Here is a 15,071-nt window from a genome sequence, read left to right on the forward strand (position 1 = left end):
GGGACCAAGCACTGATTGATTTAACTTAACCAGTGCCAGTCTGCTACTTCCGATGTGATTGAGGTACTATTTTGATCTTTTTAACTTGTAGTGCCCTGCAAACAGAAGGCATGTGACTGGCAAAAACGTGCCCAGACGTTGCACAATACAATTGCAAAGTTATATATTTCACAGCTAACTTTCTTTTATTTTGCCAATTTGTCTTTTCTCACTTTGCACTCATGTTTTCTTTTGTTTTTTCTCGTGGTTGCTATTCTCAAAAGATGATGATTATCTTGTTCTAAATATTGCAAAGCGACATTGTTTCTTTATGATGTGTAATTTCTGAAATGTTGTTTTGTCACATAGTTATGCAGCACACCCAATCCGGTCCACTCCAATCCAATCCAATCCACCCCAGTACAATCCACCTCACCCCCCACCAATCCACCCCACTGCAATCCACTCACTCCAATCCAACCCCCCCACTCCAGTCCTCCCAAACCACCCCAACATATTCTGCCCCACTCTAGTACGCTCCACTCTAATCCAAAACAATCTGCCCCATACCAATCCAAAACAACCTGTCCCACTTCAAACTGCCCCACTCCAATCCCAACCAATATGCTCCACTCCAATCCAAAACAACCTGCTCCACTCCAATCTTCTCCAATCCAAAACAATCTGCCCCACTGCAATTAGCCGCACTCCAATATAAAACAATCTGCCCCACTACAATTCAAAAAAATCTGTGCCACTGCAACCCAAAACAATCTGCCACACTCCCATGCAAAACAATCTGCCCCACTCGAATCCGCCTCACTCTAATATGCCCCACTCTAGTCTGCCCCATTCATTCCAAACCAATCTGTCCCACTCCAATATGCCTCACTCCAATCTGTTGCAGTGCATACCAAAACAATCTGCCCCACTCCAATCCAAAACAATCTGCCCCACTCCTGTCCATTTCAATATGCCCTGCTCTGACCTGCCCCATTCCAATCTGCCCACTTTAACCCAAAACAACCTTCCCCACTCCAACCTGCCCCACTCAACCTACCCCTCTCCACCCTGTCCCATTCCAATCCCAAACAACCCACTCCAATTCAAAACAATCTGCCCCACTCCAATTCACCCCATTCTAATCAAATCCACCTCACCCCAATCCAATCTACCCCACTCCATCCCAATTCACTCCAATCCAGCTCAGTCCAACCTAACCCACTCCAATCCAGTATACATCATCCCAATCCAATCTACACCACCCCAATCCACTCCAGTCCAATCCACCCCAGTCCAATCCAATCCAACTCTACAACACTCTCTGCCACTAAACTCTACTCCTCTCTATAACACTTTACTCCCCCTACTACACTCTGCAACACTCCCACAAATCCACTCTATGAAACTCTACTCCCTCACCCCGCTCTGACACTCCATACCACTAACTTTTAGCCATGCTGAACAGCAGCCAAACTGTACAACATGGCAAACACATTGCCAAAGCCAATAGCTCTTGTATAGGTGAAACCTGTTGGCTTTGCCAATGCTTGTTTTAAGGTGCTGCTTTAATTAAGCTGAGTGTCTGTCCTTTTGCCTTGGCGGCTAGCTCTAGCAGCAGGCACTGTGATTTCACAATTCAACTGTAATATGTTATTACAGTTGAGCAGCTGCATCATTTCTATATTAGTGGCGACTGGAGAAGCCTAAAGTTGCCTGCAATAAGAAAATTCTAGACAAGCTTTTATACAGGGATTGCAAGCTCTCATATTTAAATATAATAATAAATATAATAATAAATATTGGGCCATATTTGAACTTATGTTTGCTGCAAGTAATTACATTGTGTACATTTAAATTGAGGTTTCCTAGTGACTCTCTTAGTGTACAGCAGAATCACAACCTACTCTTTATTTGTAGGCCTCCTTCCTATCTTTTCACCCCACTGATCCTTCAGCGCTGAGATATCCAAGAATGAGGCGGCGGCCAGTACTGAGTACTGAGTACTGGGTAGTCACTGCGCGTCTACACCTCTCATGCGTTAGGATCAAAATCAGCATTTCAGAGTGAGGAGAATCTTTTAGTTTTTCCCTCAAAGACAGTTACTCCTCCAACCAATATATTGTATAGCATGAATCATTATGCCGACAAACGATATTGCTCTCTGGGAGATTCAAATGAATGAAAAGCCCCAGCAGACTAGAGATCCCCAAACGAGAGCATGTTGTATCATATGTTTTTGCACTGCCTATAAATCTTGGCAGACACCACAGGAGTGTTTTCTGGACGTGTAACAAAGAGGTATCCACTGTTTGCTTGCATCTAATCGAGCAATGTCTCACTGTGCAAAGTGTCTTAGGTCATGAATCAGTCCATTTCAAGGTCCCAAGGAAAACCCCCCTAAATGGGCTCCCTATCTCAGCAGTTTGGCTGCCAAGTAGTACCCCTTCATTCTGGGAACTCCAAGGCCTTCTTCCTCCAGAAGGTGCATTGCCCTTCGTTTCGCAAGTTGTTTTTGAGTATTTACCCATGGTAACCCAGACTGCCACTCTGTAACTCCTTAAAGAAAAGTCCCCTCAATATCACAGGCATCGCCACAAAGTAGTGTAGCAGTCTAGGTAATATTAACATGTCCATTATTGTTACCTGGCTTATGTTGAAAGTGAAACTCTACACCAAAATGGTATGGCTTGTTGAATCACCATCACTGTGTTACTGAGATTGCCCACCAGTAGTTCAGTTTTTAGCATCAAAATGGGAGCTTTGGATGCCTAAGTAGCTAAACGTTACGGGTTCCCATTGTATTGAAGATCAATGTATTTCCAGCCTGGTATGAGCAGCCAGTGAGTACATTGGGAAGACACTGGGGCCCGAATTTAAGGAAAGCGGTGTTGCATCCAATGCAGTGCCACTTTTCTTGCATCCCTCAGCGTCCCCCTACCGCCACCATGTGTGTGCCATATTTAATATAAGGCGCATCACTGCGCAGGGTAGGGGCAATAACTTCAACATGTTTGATGCTGTTGATGTACTGGCAGGATTAGTGTCAACATTTTAGTGCTAGTCCTGCAGAGTACATAGGGGCCCATTGAAAACAATGGTATGTCCTCTTTTAACGCCAAAAATGTTGATGCTATCACCCCTACCGTGTGGCATGGTGCATCTTATATCAAATACGGCGCACACATGGTGGCGGTGGGGGGGCACTAAGGGGTGCAAGAAAAGTGGCACTGCTTTAGATGTAGTGCCACTTTTCTTAAATTCAGGGCTAAAATATTCAACGACGCCATTTTCAGTTGCTATTTTTAATGTCTGCGCAGAGCAGGCATTACAAGGGAGAATGCCAATGTTTTCAATGGGCCCCTAGGTACTCTGCAGGATTAGCTCTAAAATGCTGTTGCTAACCCTGCACAGTACATCAACAGGATCAAAGAATTTGGCGCTATGGTATTGGTGAACCGTAACTTAAATATGGCGCACGCATGGTGGCAGTACGGGGGGTGCTAAGGGGTGCAAGAAAAGTGACGCTGCAGTGCCATTTATCTTAAATTCAGACCTTAGTGCTGCACTCGTGTCAACTTTCTGAAGAAAAAAGTCTCTTGCATGCTGAGGGTTGTCCGCCTTGCTATTTGTGCAGTTCTACCTCAAACAAATCGCTGCTTAGTGTATTGTAATCGCCCATTCACAATTCAAGTAGCTCTTGGTCGTAGTTTCTTTAGGACATTAACTCCTTGTTTTCTAGGTAGAGGTAACGCTCTCATGCTAAACAGAAATCTACCAATATTATGAATGATAGGTTATCACGCGGCTCTCCTTTGACTTGAAAACCCTTAAGGAATTTTTCACAAAGGGAAGCAGGAGCATGCGGATGCAGCCACAATCATCCTTTCACCTAAGCAACAAACAAGACATACGAAATAAGACACGCAAGCACACCACCCCTAACACACTGGAAACCACAACGTTTGTGGAGAGAATGCACGCAGGGCGGGCAACAGCCACACATGAATATGTGTATCCTTCCAACCCATCAGTGGGACATTCTTCCTCCTTGCACATGTAGTTCCTCTGCCCCTGTAGGTCACCTGCAATAGAGGTATTGTTTAAACCCAGTTGAGTAATCTTTCACAGTACGGGTGCAGATAGCTTTCAAAGCCAGCAGGCATACAGTAGTGAGAGCGTACCTCCACTGGGTTGTAAGTATACCTGCAGTGCTGTAAATGAAGATACTGCCATCACCTGTGTTAAGGTAACTGTGTGGGCACAGAGGATGAGTGTACCCCACTGGGGTGCAAGTGTAGCCTCCACTAAATTCTGGGACTTGAAGTCCTGTTTTAAAGAAATAAACTAGACTACCAGTCCCTGAATTCAAAGAAAACATCTGGACAGGAGCAGCACATCACACATGGACCAGAGAAACTTGGGAGGGGTGTGTAAGGGTACCTGAGGTGTTATGAATTAATGTTGTCCCCCACTCAGATGTCTGGCCGCACATTGAAGGTGAGTGCAAACCATTGGCTCGGAAGGGTACTCACAGATGGTGTTTCAAGCATGAACAGTGAAGAGGTAAGAAACAGTGATTACATGCAGGTTTCCTTGTCTAGGAGTAACCCAGGCACAATTAATCAAGATGTCCACGGACGCCCCCAGGAGTGGCAATTACCCAGTGCCTTCTTTGCTAGGCAAAGAGCAAATAGGCCAGAGAGGTCAATGACCTGGAATTTCTAAAAGTCTGTGAGTGTGTGAAGCTGCAAAAGAGTGATAGGGGAGGGAGGTGTTACCAGAAGGGAGAGGTCATTGACCTGAGGTTTCAACCATTGTACTTTGCAGGAGGTGACAGAAGAGGTGAAAGGCGTGTAGTGAGCAATGAAGAGCTACAAAAGAGGGTGTTTAGAGAAAGCAGAGAACTGGGGTTACGTTCAGCTGTGGGGTGTCACAGAAGGGATGGTGGAGGAATGTCCTGTCCATTCTAGGTATCTGACAAAATAAGACATTGTGTGACATCTTCCAGAGCTACTTACATGCATGCCAACATTACGGTACAGGAAAGTGGGAATTCATTTTTCCCATTGCCTTCTATTGTAGCAGAGGCAATTGCAGGCAGAAGACAGCTTAATAAAACAATTTTTGGCTTCGAAAATCACGAGTCTCATGATGTGGTACATTAAAACACCAGTGCAGCAACCAACAAAATAACAACCACAACTCAGCAAAATAAAACATCTTAAATGCACATTAAAAGGTAAGCATTTATTCACCACAAATGAAATGTGAACTCACCTAGGTTTGAGTTGATAGCATTCACTTGCATTTGCACCCCAGTAGTCCATGTGATAGAGACACTTTATAGGCGTGAATATTCTGTGCAAATCTAAGTGTCGCTACTTTGGTTTACAGGGTATAGAGCCCTCCATAGTGCTTCTTCCAACTAAAAAAACAGACTACTTAGCTGGGGATCACACAGAAAAGGTTTATTCATAAACAGCTCCTGTAGAAAAAGAATAAATGCCAACAAGACAGACATTGCTTTCTATAAAGCCTGGTACAAACATACCCTTAGGTTGCACATTCACTCAGTCTGCCCCTCACTAGTGCATGGCCCTCACTTCCTAGTAGCAGCTCTCACTCCAATGCTTCGAGGCCAATGGAACCTCAGCACTAAACCTCCCAAGAAGTGTCCTACAACTCATGTAAATAGGAAAGAGTGAGACACAACTTATCTTCAATCAAAAGTGGAGACGGTTCCTGCTAAAGTCCCTTTCTGTTCCACCTAAGTGTCAGGCTTTGCCAGTGATCCCTAGTTGGGTTGTGCAAAGGTGTGTGGCAAGGTGGTGGGCCAAGGTCTATTGGAAGGAACCTCATTTGGAATCTATGCCCACTAACTCACCCACAGGGGTGGCAGCCCTTAGAGGTGACTCAGAATCTCCCACATATTGCTCACTGGGGGACTGTAGGTCTAAACACTGTGCTTAAGTTGTGCTTGTTGTTTCCGGTGCGGAGCACCAGTACTTATTTTTGAGGGCTGGAGCTTAGTTTTCTGCATCAGGCATTTCCTACGTACAAATGACACAGATGGGAAAGGCGGAGGAAGTGAAAAATCGAAAAAGCGTTCAAAAGGAGAGAGCAGAAGGCTGCAAGAGTGAGCTGAAGAGACAGGGAGTGGCTGTGAATGGATTAAAGATGCCCAAAAAGGTTTTAGGATTACCCTGCCTTGATGTTCTGTGTTTGCATATTTAATTGCAGCAGTCGTGTGTTTTACAGGAGAGCTTTGGGCACCGGCACGTTTTTATTGACAAATTAAGCACTGTCTAAACATAGCCATTTGTCTCCATTTTCTGCTCCTGTTCACAAAGCATTCTTTGGCACCAAGAGCCTTGTGAATTCTGCCTGCAGACCTGAGGCCAGATGTAGCAACATTTAGAATTGTGACCCGCAAATGGGGACCCCTTTCCTTTTGCAAATGGGTTAGCACCCATTTGAAACGGGTGCTAACTGCGATTGTCTTGTGACCGCGTTTGCGGTCACAAAACAATCCTACATTGCACTGCGAGTCGCAATAAGGAAGGGAACACCCCTTCCTAATGGCGAGTCGCAAACCCGTTTTGCGATTCGGTAACCATGTTACCGAATCGCAAAACGGGGTTTGTGCATCGCGACGCGCAAAAAGCTTTGTACATGTGGTCCCTGGTGCCTTGCTGTCCAACTCATGTGTCACCTCAGATTTGGATTTTCCTTCTCTTACTGACATTGGGCCAGTGATACATTCTCGCATATATAATCACAACGAATCAGACTGCAGCAGACTTCATGGCTTGTCTTGTGCTCTGCTGGACAATACACGTGCCACAGTCACTTACACACACATACTGTGCTTTAGCACCAGGTTCAGGATAGATCGTGCAGGGGCTTTCACTGACTAGACTGAAAGTGGAGACACCACCTAAGATTACGGAACAATAGGAAGCTCTTGCAATAAGGCAGACAAGACTTCATGGGAAATGTCAGCGCCATCTTGCTGGTCTAGCAGGCTCACCTGCATATAGTAAAACAATTGTGACACTTATGATCAAGGGCAAACCTCGGGATTCACTTCCTCTCTTACCAGCCATCATCAGACTCGTGTGGCCCACCCTCAGGTTAAGTTAAGTTTCCTTTCTCTTCCAACACACATTGTAGCACTTACTCTCTCCCGGGTGGTGTGCACCCAGACGTGTCTTTAACCTACTTTGGGATAGTAGCTCAATAAACGGTGAGACTGCAACTAGTACATGTGTCTGTGACCGATTTCCCTTAAATACATCTCCAGTAATGTGACGGTCTGTGCTGGAAATTTGTCTCTGCAACCTGTGAAGCACACAGAAATACCCCTGGACTAAAGTCTGAGAGCTAATCCTCTTCCACCTCAGAGCACATACAGAGTTAGTAGTCCACAGTGATGACTCAGTGCACATGGGCAACTTACTACTGAAGGGAATTAGCGGGCTTGGGTCTGCCAGCCCTCCCTTTATTTACTGTGACTCTGTCTGGGCCCTGTAGGCACAAAGAGGAAGGGAAAAGCCTGCGCTTATGGAGAGGAAACCATATAGTGGGATTGTACCATGTTTATGTGGTTCGAGCAGCAGATAAATTCCCACTGACAGAAGAATCTTGCTCAGCTTTACCTTTTGGAATATCCTGTCACCGTTGTAATGTATGCAAAGCCCCCTAACACTATTGCCAGGGATTAGAACTACCATCCGACGGCAATGAAATATCTGTGCGTCAACCATAGTTTTATAAATGGATTGAGAGATGGCGCTAGTGGAGCAGAAAATACGATTTTTTTTTATAGGAATAGAGAGAATTTAGAACATAGGGAAAGAGAAAGTTAATGGAGATAGTGAGCGGCTGAAAGAGAGTGCAAGCGAGAGACTCTAAGAGAGAGACAGAGGGGGAGGGAATAGGGAAGAACGAGAGGAAAAACAGGGATGAGAGAAACAGAACGAAAGCTGCCATTCGAGTAACCAAAGTGTACAAGGCAGACTGAAAGCTCTGGCTTTTCTGAGAGCAAAGCTGCGATTGGCACCATGTCTATTCTCAGTGGTTGTAATGCAAAAGGAGTGCACACCACATAAAGGGATAGATCTACAAAGCCATTTTGCTGTTTGAAAGTCTGCGATTCGCAACATCACAGGGTTTGTGATTGCAAAACAATATACTAAACCCATTTTGCGCCCCAGGAACATGTTAGCGAATTGCACATTGAGTGTAGAAAGGCATAACAATTTGCGATAAGGAAGTGGCGTTTTTAGGGTCTCACTTCCAAATAGAGATCGGTTATGATATGTACCAATGGTTTTGCTATCAAAATCCAGTTGCAAAACATTGAAGACTTACGACTCCTAAATTGGTGCGATTAGACATTCACATTCCCTTTCCTGAATGTAAAAAATAGACTACACTTGGCAGTGGTCCATAGGACAACTGCCTATTTTAATACACCTTAAATAAAGCATATACTTTTATTTTTAAATACAGTTCCATTTCATTAAGGAAAACAGGTTGCATTTGGAAAAAAAGTTTACGTTATTTCAGATGTGGTCACAGAGGTGGTGATTTTCTACCCTCATTAAGCCACCGCCCCTGTAATGGCATCCAGTCAAGTGAGGCACAATTACCTCATGAATATTAATGGAGTAAGTATACTATTATTCATAATTCTCTAAACCAACCTATTAGTATATAGGTTGAGTCACAAAATGATTTTCCATTTGCAAAATGTTGGTGAGCAATATGCAACCACGTTTGCAAGAAGAACTTTCATACAAATGCCCCAATGTGAGCATGGGACATGCTAATTGAAAACATTGTGTGTGCCATAGTTTTGGGCATATTTGTATAATGAAAGGTGAAAGAACCAGAGTTTTGGCATGAGACGATCCTTTGGCAGTAGTCAGCGGTTCTTTTTCTCCTGGTGCTCTAACATGATGTGTTCTTTTTGGCTGGAAATGTAGCAGCAATAGTTAAAATGTGGAAAGGAACTCCATAACACAATATAACACAACAGCATAATAAAATAATATCACAACAGTACAACACTACAGCAACACACCAAACATATGCCAGGACATAACTTAAAATAACACAAAAACAACTATAATAGTATGTAATGTAACACATTGTCAGTTCAACCACAGTACAACACTGCTATTCTTTGACCTGATCACCTAAACACAAACCGCCTTAAAGCCGCCAAAAACAACATGACAATGTAACACGAAGTGTTATAAAATAACACAATAGTGCAACAGAAAACAACACAGCATATCAATATCAACACAACACAAACATAGAACACAACACAAAAACAAAATGAAACACAATACCACAGAACACTCTACAACAGTACACCACAACGCTAGAATTCACAATCACAACCCACCACAATAAAATAACCACACATCACAAAGACAGCACAAAACAAAAACACAGCAAAACAACACAACACAAAAACACAACACAAAAACACAACACAACCTACCATAACACAAAATCACACCACATTTGCACTGTTGTATGGTTGTTTTGTTGTGCTATTGCTCCTAACAGGCCCATCCTCCTGTCCCTTTGGATAAGTGGCCGTGGCCAGAGTATTTAATGGAGATTACTGAAAGCCAGTCCTTATATTTCAGGGGCTCTCTTCATTCATTCAAGGGTGGACCTAAATGGTGACAATCGGATCCTATGCGTCCCATTTGTCTCCTCAGTTTATTGCCTCATCCGAGGCTCCCCAGTAACATTTTGCTTAGCATGTACACACAGTTTATAAAATGTGTGTGATGGAAAGGCGTTTGGACTTTTCAGGTTTTAAGTCTGCTACCTAGCATAATGTTTACATCAGGGAAAATTATGTCACCCCCGTCTGGACCAATGGTGAAATCACAGGAAATCGCATGAAGGGCCTCATTCACATTCGCATTTTCATCGATGCGTCAGATTTCTTGTACCTGCCACACATCTCCTAACAATGCCATGGATATGCTGTATTTACAATACAGAGCTACATGGCACACGTTTTCACAGATGTGTCAGAATTTCTGACACTTCTGTTGGTGCTATACTAACGCATTGCTGGAGTTGCATCATTAAACTGGCACAGCTCCAGCAATGTGAGGAGAGTCGCATTGGAAAAAGGCCTGCCTCAATTTTACGCCTGCTCTGAGCAGGCAGTAACATTCTGACACAGTGAATTTGTAGAATGACGCTGTGAAAAGTTGTAAATTTCACTGCGTCAGTTCTATGTGGCTTTTTGAGTGGGAACGCCTACCCTGGATACATTATACCAGGGGCAGGTAAAATGTGATGCAGGGTTCTAAAACTCATTCATTGGGCCCAATGCGTCAGTTTGTAAATATGGAGCAGTGTAGTGCACTGTTAGCGCCACCACTGTGTCTAAAGAAATGATGGAGCAGTGGTGCAAAGGGCTTGTAAATGAGGCCCTAAATGTTTTGAAATCTTGAGTACACCACGAGGACACAGATTGCAATGTGAGAAACACAGGCAATGACATAAATACGTTATCTGTTGAAGATGGCCAGCTTCAACTTCAACACATTGTTTCATCATCAAACATGCATGGTCATTGCAGTGATGTCAGTTAGCTTGTGAGGCAAGCATTTCAGAATACTGCAATTAAAGACTTGTGGTGATTATCTTCTTGATTATGGGGCTGTGGCTCAATCTACAGCTTCCTAAAAAGGAGTATGACGACACCAAGGACTCTCTAGGCAAAAGCTTTACTGAAAAAAGAAGCAGCTCCATTCTAAATCGATAGGATTGGTAGGTTGGTGTACATGCAGCTGCCATGGGTGCTAGCAAGAGGAATGGCCTGCTGTGTGGGGTGTCATGAGCATGCCTCAAATACATGCAAGTTCTATTTTGTTGCATTCCCAAGAAAACCCTCAGTGACTGCTTGAAGTGTCCATCTGGGGGAAACAGATTTAGGGGCAGATTTATGAAAAGTAGTGCTGCACCTAGTGCAGTGCCACTTTTCTTGCACCCCTTAGCGCACACCTAACACCACCATGTGCGCACTGTATTTAAAATACGGTGCACCATGGTGGTAGTCAGGGGTACTAGCGTCATCATTTTTATGCTAGTCCAGCGCTTTGCAGGATTAGCGTAAAAAATGATGACGCTAATCCTTCAAAGTACCCAGAGGCCCATTGAAAATAATGGGAGCCTCCCTTTAACGCCTGCTCTTATCAGGTGTTAAAAATGCCTATAAAAATGATGCAAAGAAATCTCTTAGATTTCTTTATGCCATTTTTGGCCCCACTAGCGCCGGAACACCCTCCTTGCATACATTATGCCTGGCGCAGGCTTAATGTGGCACAAGGGGTTACAAAGTGGCGCAATGCAAGCACCACTTTGTAAGTATGTTGCAGCATTTTTGGCCTTCCAATGCCACATTAGAGTAAAAAATGATGCTAATGGGGTGTTTGAATGGTGCTAGACCCTGTTAAATCTGGGCCTAAATTCAAGCTGAAGGCAGTCATAAATGAGTTGATGATTTACAACACTGAACCTAGCCTGAGGCTAAAAGTGGTGGAGCGTACAGTCTTTGAAAACGTTTGACCAAAAACCAACATTGCAGGCCTGATTCACAAACATTTTCCTGTGGCTTACTCTTCCAGCACTCCTGGCTTGTTTCAGCATTCCAGGAGTAAGTACAAGTATCTCAGGAGTAAGAAAATTCCTTGTCAAGGCCACAGTTTTGTGACTGAAACCCTGCAAGTTCACTTTGAACATGAATATAAGCGTAAGCACTGTTGCTAAAGTCAAAATGGCCTGCTACTAAATGATAATACTGTAGGTTTACAGTGCTTCTCCACATATGGCTGATAGCGCATCAGAGCCTTGATAAGTAAACTTACACGGAGACACGCCTAGGTCGACAAACCTTTAGACCACATTCGGGGACTTCCCAGGACGAGGTGGCTTTTTGGCATCACAATTCAATAGATCAATAACCCAATAGATATTCTTAATGACTAATCAACCTGCTAATCAATAACATTTAATACAAATAAATAAGTTGAACACACCTTTACCATTCAATCATGAATAACCACACCAATTTAGTTAAGTGTTAGGATAGTTATTTCCCTATTGGTTACAATCTAATGTCATTTTGGTTAATCTCATTAGCAATCAATCTCATTAAGAACTCATCTAATTAGCAATTAGAACGCAATTAACCAAAGCATAGAGAATATTCATTCAGTATTTAGGCACGTCATTAATATGAAACAACTAACATCTAAACTATGGACTCTATCAAAATAGCAGTTGGTACCTAGAAATAAAAGGCAAACAGACAATAAAAATTTTGCATCAGATAGTTACCAATCCAAAAGATCAGCAAACAGCGTCAGTCTTCGTCCTCAGGACATCAATCGATTCGTCATCAGCAGAGATAGGACGGGGCAAAGTCTCAATATAGCATAACTAAGGAATAGGACTCTTCCCTCATATGGAGGAGAAGTAAGTATCAGATAAGAATGGATAGAGGATGGTTTAAAGTATCATGACAAAGCAAAAGAAAACAATCAAGTCCCCGTCTCTCTGCATCTCCCCCTCACATCGTTTGGTCATTCCGTTAAATCAAAACTACCCAATTTGCCCTTCACCCCTCATTGGATAATAATTGGTGCATCTTTATCTCTGTCCAATAACTCTTCACGCACTTTGCCAGAATTTTCCATAAACCACAGTTCTCATGTCGCTGATTGGTCCTTATTATTGACGTCTTCATCGGTTGGAATGTCAGGTAAGAAAAGTTACACTTTGTGCTCCAATCAGTGTCTCCATTGTTTTCTCCCACTCTAGTCAGCCTTGCACCTGTTACGAATTACATTGTTGAATTCAGCAAGAATGTCTCCTTGAGCAAGTCGGTTCTCATGAGAAAGAATTTACTACGGTTACATACACACATCTAACTTCTGGAAAAGTACAGCTTCGTGTCCTTCAGGAAAACAGCACATTACACGTTTAGAAAATGCAGTTTAATACGAGACCAGGCAACTAGGCCCAGACCCTCACTAAGCTAAGGCCTATCAATTGATAAGCAACTTCTTACTACATAACTCTAATTATAATATGCTAATACAATTCAAAACATTATTCATAATAATTCAGAATTAACAAGCTTTTCATTCGTTTTCATATACATTGGTAGCCACTCCCCGTGGGCACATTTCAAACGCATGCATTATTTCTATGTTAACACATTTTCTACGCAGCTTCCTTAAACAATATATTGCAAGCTTTTCATGTTAATATTGCTTTTGAAAAACACACTCCAACACGTCCCTGGAGAAGAGGGAACTGTATTACCCACAATGTCAGCAGATCAAGACAGCAGGGACTATGCTACAAACAACGTGCACTTGTGAAAAACAAGGCAGGGCAAGTTCATTTACATGCGTTTGAGGGATTGTGTAACAGTTAACACAGCTAACTGTATTTACCTCAGGGCAAATATCTCACAAAGTTTTTTCACACTTCTCTGTGCTTTGTTTATGTTTTAAGCATGCAACAAATACCTTTTCTTAACATTTAAATTGTGAACATGGCTCTAAAGTGGGCAGAGTTTTTATCACAAAAAGTAACAGAAATTCCCTCCATCTTTGTCCTGGTGTAACAGTCTTTCTGTATCAAGGAATGGAGCAAATGTGTTTTCTCCTTCATTTATTACAAAACCAGCAACACGGGGTAAAATGGACTTGTCCTGAGTTTGCATCATTGCAAAGCTTCAGTGGTATTAATACTGAATGTAATAAGTCTACAGAAACATGTGTCGCTGAGAACAGACTGTAGATAAACTCTACTGCATAGTTTCGATTGATTCCTGTTGCCACTCATTGTGTATGCTTTAAGATGTTGTGCCCTCTCACTGTTAGGTTTTAAAAAAAGGTAAATATTTCTAAAAGTTTCTTCAAGATGGCAAATCCTCTTGTTGAGTTTACATTTATCATACCCATTTGTTTATTTTGAGTTGGTAGGTCTAGGATTTGAATTTTGTTTTCTATGTTCCTGTGTCTAAGATTTTGCCCAACATGTCTGTCCCTTGTAAGACAATGGGGGTGCCTCCTTCACAAGTAGGGGTTTTGATACCACATCCAAGCACCATCTGCCTATATCTCTGTGGCAGCTCTCTTCCTACCTGGTGTTGGGGAATCCAGGGTTTCCAACCAGCTTGCTCAGGGCTGTACAGGTCTTTTTTCCACTAGACCTTTTCCGGAGAGCTGGAGCCCTTGGAGCAGAGGTCTTCAAACTTTTTGATGCCGGGCCCCCCTCTCAAACATTTTTAGGAATAAGGACCCCCTCCTGAAAGAAACTTCTAGAACCTGGTACTCCTCATCTTAGACTCATAAATTTCCCCAATTCCCACAACAAATCATTTTTACAGTGAGGAAATAATATTAAACAGTGCGGGGTAATGGTCAAAGTTGTGGCTAAAAACAAAGGTCCTCATTTATGAGGAATTGCCGTAGGGCAGTGCCGCAAGCCTTCTTGCTACACTGCCCCACGCCAAAATAAAAGGGCTGGAATGGACCATATTTATGAAATACAGTGCATTCCTGTCCTTTCGCCCTATGCTGGTTCACAAATTATTGCCTAGCTCCAACGTAGGTAGGACTGGTTTTGTGCGGGAAGGGGCAGCTTCCTGCACAAAAACTATCCAGAGAGGCATTTTTCTCTTTCTAAGTTTGCTGAAGAATGCAACACAGATGGAAAGAGTTAAAAATGAGGAGAAATGAAAACATTTCTCCTCATTATGTTTGATCTGGGGAGGCGTTTTTGGCACTGCTCTAGTTTACGTGGATTTGAAAATCTGGGGCCTCGTCAAAATCCATGGGTGTTGCTTGGGAACAGCCCCTGCAACGCCCACAGAACACCTCCTTGGTGCAGAGTAAGGCAACGCAGCAGCTTGCACTGCTTTGCCTCACTCCATATTTATGAGGCCATCAAAGCCATCCAGGGTGGCCTTGCGTCGTCTTATAGGTATGATTGAGAGGCTTGTGCTGCTGGAGCATCAAAAAAAGTGA

Source organism: Pleurodeles waltl, chromosome 7 (genome assembly GCF_031143425.1).
Source record: "Pleurodeles waltl isolate 20211129_DDA chromosome 7, aPleWal1.hap1.20221129, whole genome shotgun sequence".
Classification (NCBI taxonomy): domain Eukaryota; kingdom Metazoa; phylum Chordata; class Amphibia; order Caudata; family Salamandridae; genus Pleurodeles; species Pleurodeles waltl.